The 14,835-nt window shown below is 43.1% G+C and overlaps 1 long non-coding RNA gene across 2 annotated transcripts; it reads right to left on the bottom strand.

Annotated features, from left to right (window-relative positions):
* Positions 1-7,754: 7,754 nt before the first annotated feature.
* LOC137334945 (uncharacterized) lies at positions 7,755-14,148 on the bottom strand. Of its 2 annotated transcripts, XR_010966276.1 has the most exons (5): positions 14,028-14,148; positions 11,445-11,643; positions 10,228-10,341; positions 8,511-8,691; positions 7,755-8,196 (listed from the first exon to the last, which is right to left on the bottom strand). It is a non-coding gene; the product is annotated as an uncharacterized lncRNA (long non-coding RNA). The 2 variants fall into 2 exon arrangements; XR_010966275.1 differs by lacking the exon at positions 7,755-8,196 and having other exon boundaries at positions 8,317-8,691.
* Positions 14,149-14,835: the final 687 nt, after the last annotated feature.

Genomic DNA, 14,835 nt, shown 5'->3' with positions numbered 1-14,835 from the left:
GAAAGGAGGGGGAGGGAAGAAAGAACAAAAGGGAAGGTCTGTGATAAGGTAGAGGGCACGAGTGATTAAATGACAAAAGGGATGATGGTGCAAGGCAAGGAGGGTGGTAATGGGACAGGTTAAGAAACAAAAGATTGATCAGGAGTAGCTGTAAATGGCAGCAGCAGAACCATTTCCAGCACTAGCTGACAGAAAAAATGGGAGCAGTGGTTATGATCTTTCTGTCTGTGTTCATAACTCCACTTCAAATGACTCCACTTCAAGTAATTTATGTCAAGTGTTTTGATATGCATTAAAAAGGTAAGTCTTTCTGTCATTTCATTCACAGCACAAAGAACATGCTGTTGAAATTTACATTTGTATCCATTCTGTAACGTTGGATTCAACCTGAAGATCATGTTTTTCCAACATCAGCTGTCATTGAAACTTGACTACACTCACTGGCCTAGAAATTGAGGCCTGCTGGCGCGAACTGGGCGCGCGGATTGATCCCGATATTGGGCCTTGGGCCTCATTTACATCAGCCCAGCAAACTGCAGATGACTGCTGGGTGTCCCCTGGCAGCTCGCCGGTGAAGACGATTTGAATTCGGGCCGCAGCTGGTGACGCAGCTAGGTCTTGCAAGGTGACGGCGGGGGGTGTGGGGGGTGGTGATTGGGAGGGAGGGGCCTGACCAGGAGAGTGGGAAGCAATTGAGAGAGTGGGGGGCTATTGGGAGAGGGGGTGACTGGGAGAGGGAGAGTGGGGGTGACCAAGAGGAGTGTCGAGGTAGCGACCTGGAGGCAGTGGGGAGGGAGGGGGAGCCAGGTAGTGACCAGGAGGGGGAGAGAGGGGTGACCAAGAGGAGTGTCGAGGTAGCGATGTGGAGGAGGGTGGAGGGGGTTGAGATAACAAGTGGGATGAGGAGTGAGGTAGAGATCAGGAGGGGCATGAGCATTGGCTGGCAGTGGAGTGCTTCTCCGGGCTCCACATTAAAGTAAGTATTTTTTAAAAACTTACCTTTTTGGTGGCGGCCTGCAGCGGTCCCTTTAAGGACCGCTGGTTAAGTTACATGTAGACTTTGTTTTCCTGATAGCAGCCGGCCCGGGGCCAAGGAGGCATCAAACAGGTGTGAAGCCCCTTATCTGCCCCATACTCAAAGGTCCTACTGCACACAGCCCGCGATATTGGATGTTTTGGCACCTGTTTTATGCTGGTACAATGGGAGCAGCATTATCAAATTTCTGGGCCACTCAGTGTTTGAGTTTTGCTTGTTTTTGGTCTGACCTTTTTCCTCACTATGTTGGGATTGAGTCTCATTGTACAATCTTTTACCTCTACTCATTTTTTCCAAGGACCACTCTCAGTGGTTGGAATTTTTTTAAACAGGTAAATATCTTTGTTAAAATAATATAGTGGAATTTTGTTTGAAAATACTACGTTACAAATATGTACAGCACAATTTCAAACCTCTAAGGCTTATAAACTCCCTTGACCTTTGGACTAAGAGGTGTTAATTATCACTACCACAGAGTTCATGATTTTGATTCCTACCACCCATATTGAAATTGCTGGTTGTTTAGTCCAAGTTCACAGAGATCTCTCTGTGAAGATCCTCTTTTGCTTTTTAATTGCCTTATGAAATGTCAATTAAGAAAAGACCGAGGCTAAATTCAGCAGTTTGACACCGGTCACGTTTATTTTGCAGTTTTCTCCAAGTAAGAGTTGACCCTAGACCTGTGCTGATTTCTCATACCAGAGGCTGTCACTGACTTTCAACTGAACCGACAGACATGGTCAACACTTTGGACTGCCATCCCACTGGCAGTTAAAGTTAGCTCTTCCCACGTGTCCCATATAATTGCAATTGGGGCCCTAACTACGTCATAGGATCCCAATAATAAAAAAGCCTACTGCCTATGGGAAGGCCCCTTTAAAAATGGCGGCGGCCAGAACATTAGTGTTTAGGGGATGGTAAGTCTACCAACTGTGATCCCTTCCAAGGATGACACTCATCAATAGGCTCAGACATGAACAACCGTTGCTTGGTTGAAATACTGGAGAGCTCGCATGCTCTTGGAACTAGATCCCAGTAAAGTCACCACCTTCGGGAGACTGGGGAGAAAACAAGGAAAAAAATGTGAAAGGAAATGCTATGGCCCCAAAATTCCAATTGGGTGAGAGGTCAAAATCGGATGAAACATCCACCAGGGGGTGGAGCGGACGAAATTTGGGATGGAATGCATACCTACTGAGATTCTACCCATCACATTCTCCAAAGGCCCAGTAGAAGCTACACAGGCTAAGAGCTGGTGTGAGCTCTGCAGTGGGCCTTCCAAAGGCCTCAATAGATTCCTGGTCGCAGGTGATCAATCCGAAAGGGATCGATTCCTTCAATGTTAAAAGCTCCACATTTCCCTTTGAGGAAAACTATCCAAAATTTATCATTATGTATTCAGCCTTTCTCAGGCTTCTCGTTCCTTCATTAGTGAGCAGCACGGTGCTGTTCCAATTTTCGTCAGGTCAGACAGGAGAGGACAGGCATGGCAGGCCCCGCTGTTACGTCCATACAGGTGCAGGCCACCCGCCCCAATTACATGAACGACCCCATCTCTGCGACTTGCATTATTAGGTTTTACGTCCTTCATTGTCAGCAGCTGTGAGTCCCGCTCTGCCGTGCACCCTGGAATTTCAGGGTCAATCGGTGATTTAATTTTGTAACTATTCTTGTTGTAAAATCTACATTTTTGGTCGACTTTCATAATGTGCCATCTGAAATGAGAACCTTAAATGAATCATTTTCATTGATAAAGATAATGGAATTGCACTTTGCTTCATTTAAATTTACAAAACCCAAGTCTAATCCCATGGGCAAAGTGCCTTAAGCCACAGGATGAAAATGCTGACTACCATTATTTTGATTTAGTTAACTAACTGTAAAACCCTCCACTTCAAATAATAGGCAGTGGGCAGATAATTTAACCGACTGGACTGCAACTAATCTTTGTTTCCCCAACTCAGTAACTTCCTGTGGTTCTGAATGTAGCCATCAGGGTCGGTGCAGTCTTCTAATTACTGAGAAATACATCTGCTAAATCACAAATAACAGTAAAGATTTGCTGTTATTGCTGACTTTAAAGCCAGAGAGGTAATATCGAAGGTAGGTGACAGCTGGAATAGATTTAATTGGTAAAGGCGTGAGTGAATTCTTTTGAGTAGGAACAATGGATGGAAAATATAATCCTCGGATTTTCAAAGTGTGAATGATTTTCCCTGATAGTGTCACAGAAGAATGACACTATCAGAAAAGACTATGATGATTTAAAAGCACAGATGATAGGAATTAACTCCACCCTCAATTTGTAATCCTGGGTAAATATTCAAATTTGGATCACTGGATTTTAATTTGGTTGCCATTTATAAGTGGTGATGTCCATTGTGATGATGTGTAATCCACTTCTGTTATTTTAGGGTATTAGGACTTTGGGGAGTGGATGGTGTCAGCCAGCTAGGCTCCTAACAAGTCATCATAGGTATCCCTGATTAGGTAAACAAGCAAGGGGTTCAGATCAGCGGCAGACCATCAGGGAGGAGAGACACAAGTCTGTGATAGAAACATAAAAAAAGGAGCAAGAGTAGGCTATTTGGCCCTTCGGGCCTGCTCCGCCATTCAAAATGATCATGGCTGATCGTCTAACTCAGTACCCTGTTTCCGCTTTCTCCCCATATCCCTTGATCCCTTTAGCATTAAGAAATATATCTATCTCCTTCTTGAATACATCTAATGACTTGGCCTCCACTGCCTTCTGTGCTAGAGAATTCCACAGGTTCACCATCCTCTGAGTGAAGAAATTTCTCCTCATCTCGGTTCTAAGTGGCATATCCCGTATCCTGAGACTGTGACCCCTGGTTCTGGACTCCCCAGCCATCGGGAACATCCTCCCTGCATCTAGTCTGTCTAGTCCTGTTAGAATTTTATATGTTTCAATGAGATCACCTCTCATTCTTCTAAACTCTAGTGAATATAGGCCTGGTCGACCCAATCTCTCCTCATATGTCAGTCCTGCCATCCCAGGAATTAGTCTGGTAAACCTTTGTTGCACTCCCTCCATGGCAAGGACATCCTTCCTCAGATAAGGAGACCAAAACTGCACACAATACTCCAGATGTGGTCTCACCAAGGCCCTGTATAACTGCAAATGTAAGGAATCTTACAACACCAGGTTATAGTCCAACAGTTCTATTTGAAAATCACAAGCTTTCGGAGGCTTTCTCCTTCGTCACCTGTGATTGCTTGTGATTTTCAAATAAAACTGTTGGACTATAACCTGGTGTTGTAAGATTCCTTACATTTGTCCACCCCAGTCCATCACCGGCATCTCCACATCCTGTATAACTGCAGTAAGACATCCCTGCTCCTGTACTCAAATCCTCTTGCAATGAAGGCCAACATACCATTCGCCTTCCTAACTGCTTGCTGCACCTGAATGCTCGCTTTCGGCGACTGCTGTACAAGGACACCCAGGTCTCGTTGCACCTCCTCTTTTCCCAATCTATCACCATTTAGGTAATAATCTGCCTTTCTGTTTTTACAACCAAAGTGGATAACCTCACATTTATCCACGTTATACTGCATCTGCCATGTTTTTGCCCACTCACCTAACTTGTCTTAATCACATTGGAGCCTCTTTGCATCCTCCTCACAGCTCACATTCCACCCCAGCTTTGTGTCATCTGCAAACTTGGAAATGTTACATTTAGTTCCCTCATCCAAATCATTGATATATATTGTGAATAGCTGGGGCTCAAGCACTGATCCCTGCGGTACCCCACTAGTCACTGCCTGCCACCCGGAAAAAGACCCGTTTATTCCTACTCTCTGTTTCCTGTCTGTTAACCAATTCTCAATCCATGGCAGTATATTCCCCCCAATCCCATGTGCTTTAATTTTGCACACTAACCACATCCACTGGTTCTCCCCTATCTATTCTACTAGTTACATCCTCAAAAAACTCCAGTAAATTTGTTAAGCATGATTTCCCTTTCATAAACCCATGCTGACTTTGTCCAATCCCATTCATGCTTTCCAAATGTTCTGTTATCACATCCTTTATAATAGACTCTAACATTTTCCCCAATACTGATGTTAGGCTAACTGGTCTATAATTCCCTGTTTTTTCTCTCCCTCCTTTTTTAAATAGTGGGGTTACATTTGCCACCCTCCAATCTGTAGGAACTGTTCCAGAGTCTATAGAATTTTGGAAGATGATCACCAATGCATTCACTATTTTCAGGGCCACTTCCTTTAGTACTCTGGGATGTAGATCATCAGGCCCTGGGGATTTGTCAGCCTTTAGACCCATTAATTTCCCTAGCACTATTTTTTTATATGTATATTTGCATATGATAAATGTATATTTGTCTTGGTGAACTGAACAATAAAAGTGTGCAGGAGCGCTGAACTGCCTTTAGTTGACTAGGTTGCATTGGCGTTGAGAACATAAAGGGGTAATACAAGTGCTGGCCATCCTGACGTAAGGAGCACTTGATTACACCGTGCTAAGACGGACAAAATGTGTTGTGTCTTTTTCCATGTTCCATTCTTAGTTTTAAATCATTGTGATAGGCAGAGCCTGGTGCCAGAGCACCAAAATCACTTTTAACTTGATTGTTTACCTAATGGTCTATTTGAGCAGATGTTGTTTCTTGTTAGTTTAGTGAGGGAGGGGAAAGTCCAATCCCAAATCATCTAGTATTACATAAAATCATAGAAATTACAGCACATCGTGTTTGATCTACCCAGCACAGGTTCAGTTTAGGGTTAACACTAAGGACTGCTTTTACATTGTTCCTACTTGGCACAATTTGCTGTCCGCGAGTACTATGAAACTGAACTGAAGGCCACTTTGAGAAAGAATGCAAACAGAAGCTGCCCGCAACGCTTACCCACTAGGTCTGACAGTGTCTCAGACTTGCTCCCCCTGTATTGCATGCCAGCCAGCGCCTATGCCCGTTGTGTCCTCACCTGGCATCCACACATATTTTCCAGCAAAGGCCACTAGATAATAATCAGGATTGTTACTTCTGTAGCCATGACGCTAAGGCCAATTGTTATTCCCCTACTGCCACCAAACAGAGTAGCCAACTCAGCAGAAATTGAATCTGGGACTTTCTGGTCTATATGGTGCAGTCACCAAGTAAGACTTTAGAAGAACTAAGAGAATGTTATTTCATAGAAAATAGCTAAGGACACAATTTTACCTTTTATGATAAGGTAAGATGAGATGATTAGACTCCACAACAATCTTTGACTTTGTTAAAGGAATTAGTTTTCATATTTGGTCTGTATCCACTGCCAGTTTTTAAGGTCAGAAAAGTAATATTCTTAATCCATAAATATTGAAAAATCTTTCTGTAGAAACAAAACCTTATTGGATTCATAGGAAATCTTACATTATTAGTCTTTTGCAATGACTTCATTTTTTTTAAAGAAAGGAGAAAATTGCTTTGTGTCTAAATTGCAGGGTTCAGTATAAACTGAAGAGGTCATAAATATAAAATAGTTGCTAATAAATCCAATAGGGAATTCAGCAGAAACTTCTTTACCCGAAGAGTGGTTAGAATGTGGAACTCGCTACCACAAGGAGTAGTTGAGGCAAATAGCACAGATGCATTTAAGGGGAAGCTAGATAAACACATTAGGGATAAAGGAATAGAGGGGTATGCTGATAGGGTTAGATGAAGTATGGAGGGAGGAGGCTCGTGTGGAGCATAAATGCCGGCATAGACCAGTTGGACCGAATGGCCTTTTTTGTGTTGTAGTTTTAATGTAACTCGATGTAAATCGATGGATGTTTTCATTGATTTTGTAAAGCCAATGCTGAGTTATTTCAAAAGACACAATGTATATCGAGTGTACTGGGACGTGCTGTTCTCCGTGACTGGCCTGTTTGAATAACAACGACACCTTTTGATTGGTGTGATGCTGTCCCAACATCGTATAAGATATGCGATTTGAGAACCTTTTCATTCATTCATCTGACGAAGGAGATAATCTCCGAAAGCTTGTGATTTTAAAATAAATTTGTTGGACTATAACCTGGTGTTGTAAGATTCCTTACATTTGCCAAAGGAGACATCTACTCAGTTTCTACCAGAGATTGAGGTTAACATTAACTATTGGTACGGCTGCCAGGAGAAAAACACAAGGGAAATGAGCCAGCTAGTTCAGCTAGTTCTTCTAAAGTCTTAGTGGGTAACTGCACCATATAGTATCAATCTTGGCTAGTCAACACATATGAAAGAGTAGATGTCAAACTCTTGGTTCAATTTGCCATGCCAACAGCATAACTATTAATGAGGCAAATTGGAAATAAAGGATACATGAAGAACAAGCGAGACCTGAAAAAATGGACATAAGCTGAGGTGAGGTCAGATCACTCCAAAGTACAGATAGTATTAGAGTCATTGGAGGAGCAAAGGATTTTTAATTGTATTTCTGTCAGGGACATTGAATCAATAACATAGCAAGTAATCTAAAAGACAACAACACTTGATTGATGAGTAGAAAGGATTTTTATAAGAAGTTAGCGAGAGCAACAAGTTCACTCAACAGGCTTTAATAACAAGAAAAATCTTAGATGTTATTTGAATTTAGAAATAAACGTGGGATGTAATTAATGCATTTTCCTACTTGTTCTGCATGTCTTTGTAAATTTAATATATTAGATTAAATCAATAGTAACCTCATTGTGCTTTACAATGTCTATAAGATGATTCAATCAATGTGTACCATGATGTTCACCATCAAATAATTCAATCTATTGTATCTTATTCTTGTACAAAGGAGATTGCTATTTAAGTATGCACTGCATGGAAAACCTATTCTACCTGTAATAAGCCACAGTTTTGCAACCTTTTGTAAGATAATTTTCCACAGTAACAGCTTACGTGATTAAAGCTGGCCATTTCGGATGGTTTGCTATTCAAATGGTTTGTCTGCTCATTTTCTGTGAGCAGCTTCCTGGCAGTAAATTGTGGAGCAGACAACTTGGAATCATTGGATCAGTAGTAAAATGAACTAGGCAACAGTATATTTGCTTTATGCTTTCCAGTGGCAGAAAAAGTGAGAATTTTGTAAGATGGAAGGGATACTTGCCTCCATAGCTAGAATCCATGACTGGCTTTCTTTCTCTTTTTAAAAAGTTTCTTTTGCACCTGTAACAAAGTGGGACATATAGAATGTGCACGCTTTAACGGTATAAAATAATGTATCAATAATGCAGCAAATCGTGATTAAAGACACATTCAACATTTTTAACTTTGGATTTTACTTGTTGAATTTTTTTTTAAACTTTGCGATCACATAGTAAGGCAAAACCCATTTTGAACTCGTCACAAACATAACAAATAAAACTCCTGAACCTACAAGCCAGCTATGAAATCGTGCAGTGGATACATAGCAACAAATTAGAACCGTGATTCACTGTAAAGATATGCTGATTCATTTCAAAACAAATTAAAAGATTTACTTTGGGGGAAGGAAGGAGGAAGTTCAACTGGTCAATTTGATTGAAGTGATCCGATTGAGGAGCGAAGATGTCTCAAAGCACTAATCTGAATTATAAAGCTGTAGTTCCAGTAATCAGTAATGCTTGGTGTGAAGAGGATGCATTTTCTTGGTACAATATAGTATAGTGAATCCAGAGCCATCTGTCAGATTGGTAAGCAGAATTAAATAAGAACTATTCTGGTAATACATAAACAAATAGGATTTTAAAATAGTACTTCTGTAATCTAATCACTGTTATATGTAAGTTGGAAAGATTCTGGTTAGGCCAGGGCTGTGCCCATTACAAAAAATACTAAATCAGCACAACCAAGGGGAATTCATGACAACTGGGGCTATAAGTGGTCCTGGACCAGCACGGGACAGAGACAGTCAAAGTCTTTTATTTGCTTTTGAAAATAATTGACTTATCCAGTAAATTTCAATTAAACAACATTGGAAAGTAGGAATTTACTGCTAAAAAAAAGGAATTATCAGGTAAATTGAATGAAGTGACTTTGAATCAAGAGGGGTAGACTATCATTTAGAAGGATGATGGGGCCCATTTTCGTTTTTGGGCAGAACGATCACACCACCCGTCCGATGAAGGACTCTAAGGGAATCAAGGAATATGGGATTCGGGTGGGAAAGTGGAGTTGAGGTCGAAGATCAGCCAGGATCTTAGTGAATGGCAGAGCAGGCTCGAGGGGCCATAAGGCCGATTCCTGCTCCTATTTCTTATGAAGCTCAGAGGAAAAAGTGCGACCAATAGAGTCAAGCTGACACGTATTATTACCGATGACAGCCCAAAGTATTAGAATAGGAAAATATCTGTTCAGGTCTTGATTATTCAAGGGGGTATTAACCAACAAAGTTTCTGACCAGGAACCATCGGGCTCAATTTTAAAAGGGTGGTGGGATGGCAACGGGGTGGGGGCGATTTGTGGGCGCCATACCCGGAAGGGACTAGGCGGGTTGACAGGCTGGCTGCCAATCGGAGCTGCACATCCGAGGGGGGGGGGGAGAAAGAGAGAGAAAGAGACCTCATCGACCATTGCGAGAGAGAGTGGGGGTGGGGGGAGACAAAGATCGGAGGGGGGGGGGAGAGGGGGGAAGACATCGGACATCGTCGGTGGGGGGGTGGGGGTGAAGAGACATCGGACATCGGGGGGGAGGTAGCGGAAATCAGAGAGACATCGGACATCGGAGCAGGGGGGTGCAGCGACATCATTTGTAAGGTATGTTTATTCATTTTTTTACAATGGGAAATGTAATTTTATTTAATTTATTTTTCAGTTATCCGGCCCTTCCCGCCCGGTTTCACCAGGTGTGAATCGGAAGCTGTGGGAAAGCCGCCCAGGTAAGGTCAAAATCTTTTTAAGTGGCCAATATGCCAAAAAATAAACTACCTTAAGTACCTCAATGAAGTACATTTGCTTGTTTAAATATCGTGCGGGACTTCCGGGTTCGGGTACAGCGCACGCACCCAGATGACTGTGGGTCGTGCAGGTTGGAGCCGGGAATCCTGCCCGCTCCGGATTTCTGCGATTTTCTTTGGCCCGCCCCCAACACACCCGGACTTTGGTTTTAAAATTGAGCCCATTCATTCACTACTGCCGAATAATCAATAGTGCTATGCAACTCTACCAGCTCCCTCTCGTGGATCCATCTTTAGCAAGGTAAATATGTACAGTGATTACCATACATCGGCCCGGAATTTCAAGAACTGCCCCAGTCTCGTCTCCATTACTTCCCCGGAAGTGTGGCAGAAACCATATTTCCCCCCTGGTTTCAGAAGAAATATCTTCATTTTTCTACAACCAAAAAACAAAATTAAAACAAACTTTCAGTGAATAACGAGTATGCAGGGCTGATGGGCTATCTCATTAACAAAACTAGGAAGAGGAGTATGAATAGGTATGAATCTCAAGGCATGCAAAAGGCTTGCACCACCTGCAAAGTATGTAAAACAGGTCAGGAAGGAGGGTAATGTCTTTCATGTTCGCCATCCCATTAAAACAATTGGAACGCTAGTTTGATAGTAAATCTAGTAGCTTCAGTAGGAGTACCAGTCTTGCTCAAACAATTATGCATTTAGCATCACCTCATTAAACTGACAAAAACAGTATCTTTGGATTGACACTGTCCCTGGGAAGCTCACAAATGGGGTTTTGAGGGCTGTGAGGCAAGTGAGATCATTGGTAATTTTGATATCACTGCTTCCATAATCTTCCTCCCAAATGTTCTCGTGCAGCAGTGTCATACTGAGATTATTCTGTCTGCCTCTGTTAACATTAACCACCCACTGGGCACCTGTTAAATCTTGGCAGACAGGCAAATAGCCTGTAAACAACTATATTTTTGATAAATAGAATGGATAAACCATTATCTCATTCAGGATAAGAAGTTGGGCTCATTATACTGTCACAGCCATTCACAATTTACATCAGCTTACCAATCATATCATAGGAATGCAGGTCATTCCGCTGGCACCGCCAAAAGTGAGATGGGGTTGAAACCTCTGTCCACCATGATGTTACGGTCCTGGCCTCCTAAATTGTGGAGTCAGGTAACCAGCATATGGAGAGCGTGCAATGCCTCATGTACTCCAGGGTGAGGGTGGTGTCAGACAATTCCTGAAAAGGTGGAAGGTTGACTCCAAAAGGCTGGCAAAGGGAGGGGTCTAGGAAATGTAGCTGGGAGAGGCAGAGACCTGGTGAGCAGCAGAATCTGAAGACTGCTGCTGCTTAAAGGGAAAATGGCAGCACTGGAGGAAGCAAGCAACTCGACACAGAAGGATAGCAGGCATATCGAAGAAATGAATGGGAAACTTCACGGAGTTGGACCTGGATGTCCTCCTTATGGAGATATAGAATAGGAGGGACAGGCTGTTTGGAGTCAAGGGATAGAGACTTACCAAAAATGTGGTGTGTGCTCCATGGAGGAAAGTGGCTGTGGTGATGAGTGCTGGTTCCTGGACTCCCAGATCTCCTTTGTAGTTCAGGAAGTAGTTTAATGACCTCACCAGAGCAGCCAAGGTAAGCTTCCTGCTGCTCCTGACCCCGGCAGTCTCTTTATGAGCGGCACTCCTTCATTCATTACCCTCCTGGTCGAACCTGTTGGCAATAGAGAGATAGGAGGGTCGGTGGCAGCTATAAGTTTGTCTGGACTACCTTCATCTTACTTTTATAATAATTTGAGAGGGTAAACGCTTTTGACACCTTCAAAAGCTAGGAGAGTAACAGCTACATAACATTATGAAATGCCTTCATTCTCTTCTCCTCTAGATAACCCAAAGTGAGATGTTGCTGAGGAGGAGGACTGTCCAACCAGGCACACCCTCACCCATTCCATCACTCACCCTACTTTTCGCTATGAAAAATACAGCAAAACCATGCAACAAATGGTACAAAATTGTTGGTGTTTGAATAGTTGTTACTTCACAACGCTGTAACAATGTGTCAGTCACTTCTTGAATGCTGGTAAATATCAAACACTTGCAAATGCCATTAGCAACTAATTGGAATGAGTTTGCAGCAAAAAAAATTCAGACCAGCTTTGACCTTCAGGCAGTAGGAATGCCAATATTTCCAGTCCTGGACATCTGCATGTTAGGCCTCAGGGATCAGGGCCTACTGGTTGTTAATGGAGAGGGTCATTGTATCTACCATTTTTCCTCCTACCAATGTGAAGTTAATTAATCTATAATTAGCTGACTTATTCCTTTCCCCTTTGTTGAACATAGTTGTGATTATTTGCCAAAATCCAGTCCTTTGGTACAATTTCTGCTTCGATAGAACTTTGGAAAATTATGGTTAGTATCTCTGTTATTTTATCACCTTCCTCAGTTTTTAAGGGTCAGTGATTTATCGGCTTCATGTCTAATTGATCCTTTTAACACATTTTCCCCTTAGTCCTTTCTTTAGCCTCCTTTGTAAATATAGCAATACTCCAGATCATTAGGAAATATTATGACATGGATGGAGGACTCATAGATTGCCAACAATAAAACATATTGTCATCTAAAAAAATGGATGTATCATCACCATTTTAATAACCTCCTATATGATGTTCAGTTCCCTGGAGGTGTTGATGCCATTGTCCTACAAACATATTGGGGGTAATTTTAACCCCCAAGAATGGGTGGGTCGGGGACGGATTGGAAGGTAAAAATTGTAAAAATGTAAAACCCGACCCCAACTCACCTCCAACCCGCCTACTTCCAGTTTTAACACAGGCGGGTCAGGAGGGTGGGCGACCAATCCGCTCTCAGGAGGCGGGTCGGTCAGTAAAACCTTTCAAGGAGACTGCGTGCCTCCATTTTAATAGCTTTTTTATTTTTAACTCCCGGGGGCCGGGACTCCCAGGGCTTGTGATTCTCGCCATGTAAGAGGAGGTGAGAAGGCCCGGATCAACAGGGAAGTGCCTTTATCGCACTGCTTGTGGGCCAGGAGGAGCAGGAGTGCTTCCTCCAGGCCCAACAAGCTCACCTGCTGCGATCAGGCCCCCGTGATCAGCCGACCCCTGTTCACCCCACCTTCCCCCCCCACCCATGTCCAACCCTCCCAATGTCTGACTCCGAACCCCCCCCCTCAACCATGCACATGCACTGGATGAATAAAAACATGGTTTGTTATCCCATTATGCGTATAGTATAGCAGCTTTGTAAAGGAGCAGTTGCTTCCAAATCTGACTGCTTGAAACTGAGCCAAAATTTGATTTGTTTACAAATTAAAATGAATTAATCTAATTCAGATTGATCTAAAGCTCGCTCCAGAAAATAGTTACTTGGTTTTGTGCTGGACTGAGCTTTAGACCTGCTGTGAGTCTCAGTACAACAGAGAACACAAAGAATGGGTGGGTTGGGGGCAGTGGCCAGTAAATAGAATAGATTTTTCGAGCGGGACTGCATCCCGGCTCCAAGGTGCCCACTTTCGGGTTTAATCCAGGTGTGTTAGAATGCGGGCACGCACCAGAAACCCAGAAGCCCGTCCCCACTTACAGCCGGCTGGCCGATACTTAAAGGGGCAATGTACCTCATTGCAATAGATGAGGTACTTAATTTTTCGTGTATTACAAATATAAAACAAATTTAACCTTACCTGTTCAGATTTCCCCTCACCTCTGACTCACATCAAGTGAAAGCAGGCAGGAAGATTCGGATCCATGAGGTGAGTGCCTTTATTGCACTGCTTGTGGGCCCGGGGAGCAGGAGTGCGTCATCCAGGCCCAACAAACTCACCTGGCGTGACAGGATCCCGCGATTGGCCCACCCCCACTCCTCCCCCCTGATGATGGACTCCCCCCACCCCTCCCCGATCTTCTCCAAGGCCCACCCGATGTCCTCCACATCCCCCACCTCCCCGCTCCCCTCCAGGGCCCACGATCTCTCCCTCCCTCCCCAACTCTCTGATTCACTGCTCCTTTCCCTCCCGACAAGCAGCCTGCCTGTAAATCTAGCTGCCTGCCGCGTGAGAAACCCGGAAGCACAAATACTTACTTGCATCGCACTCATTTGGCTTCCGGGTTCTCCACGCCAATATCTACAGACGCACGGGTTCCCGGCTCAGAGATAAAATCATGTCCTATAGATCAATATAAACAGAGTATGACTGCATTCTCAACTCTCCACAGCTCAAGTTATGTAATACTGTAAACAACTGCAATCATTTTCTCCTTGACTGGCCTTGTTTTTCATAGCAACTCCCAAAGACGATGTTGCGATTAATCATCACCATAGAAACAGTATCTAGCCAATCATTAAAGCTACTATTAACAGACACTTTACATTTCACGTGTTGAGTATTCAGTGTCTTTTCCGTGTCATTAGTCACACTTCTTTCGGAGGAGACGTTAAATCGAGGCCCCGTCTTCCCTCAGCTGGACGTAATACACCCCATGGCACTATTTTGAAGAAGAGCAGAGGAGTTCTCCCCGATGTCCTCGACAATATTTATCCCTCAACCAACGTCACTGAAGCAGATTATCTGGTCATTATCTCATTGCTGTTTATGGGACCTTGCTGTGTGCAAATTGGCTGCCGTGTTTCCTACATTACAACAGTGACTACACTTCAAAAGTATTTCATTGGCTGTAAAGCGCTTTGAGACATCCTGAAGTGATGAAAGGTGTTATATAAATGCAAGTTCTTTATTTAGTCATCATGCTATATAATTTGTGTTATGCACAGATCCACATAGATATGTTGTCAGTGGTATTGAGTGTAAGGTAATATGAGCGGTTCTACTGCCCTTTTAGGTTAACTTATTTGAACTACAATATTAATAAGCCACTGCAAGCAGTTTCAT

Source organism: Heptranchias perlo, chromosome 18, assembly GCF_035084215.1.
Source record: "Heptranchias perlo isolate sHepPer1 chromosome 18, sHepPer1.hap1, whole genome shotgun sequence".
NCBI lineage: Eukaryota > Metazoa > Chordata > Chondrichthyes > Hexanchiformes > Hexanchidae > Heptranchias > Heptranchias perlo.
The sequence above is the reverse complement of the archived record's forward strand: the minus strand, read 5'-3'. Positions and strand labels throughout refer to the sequence as shown.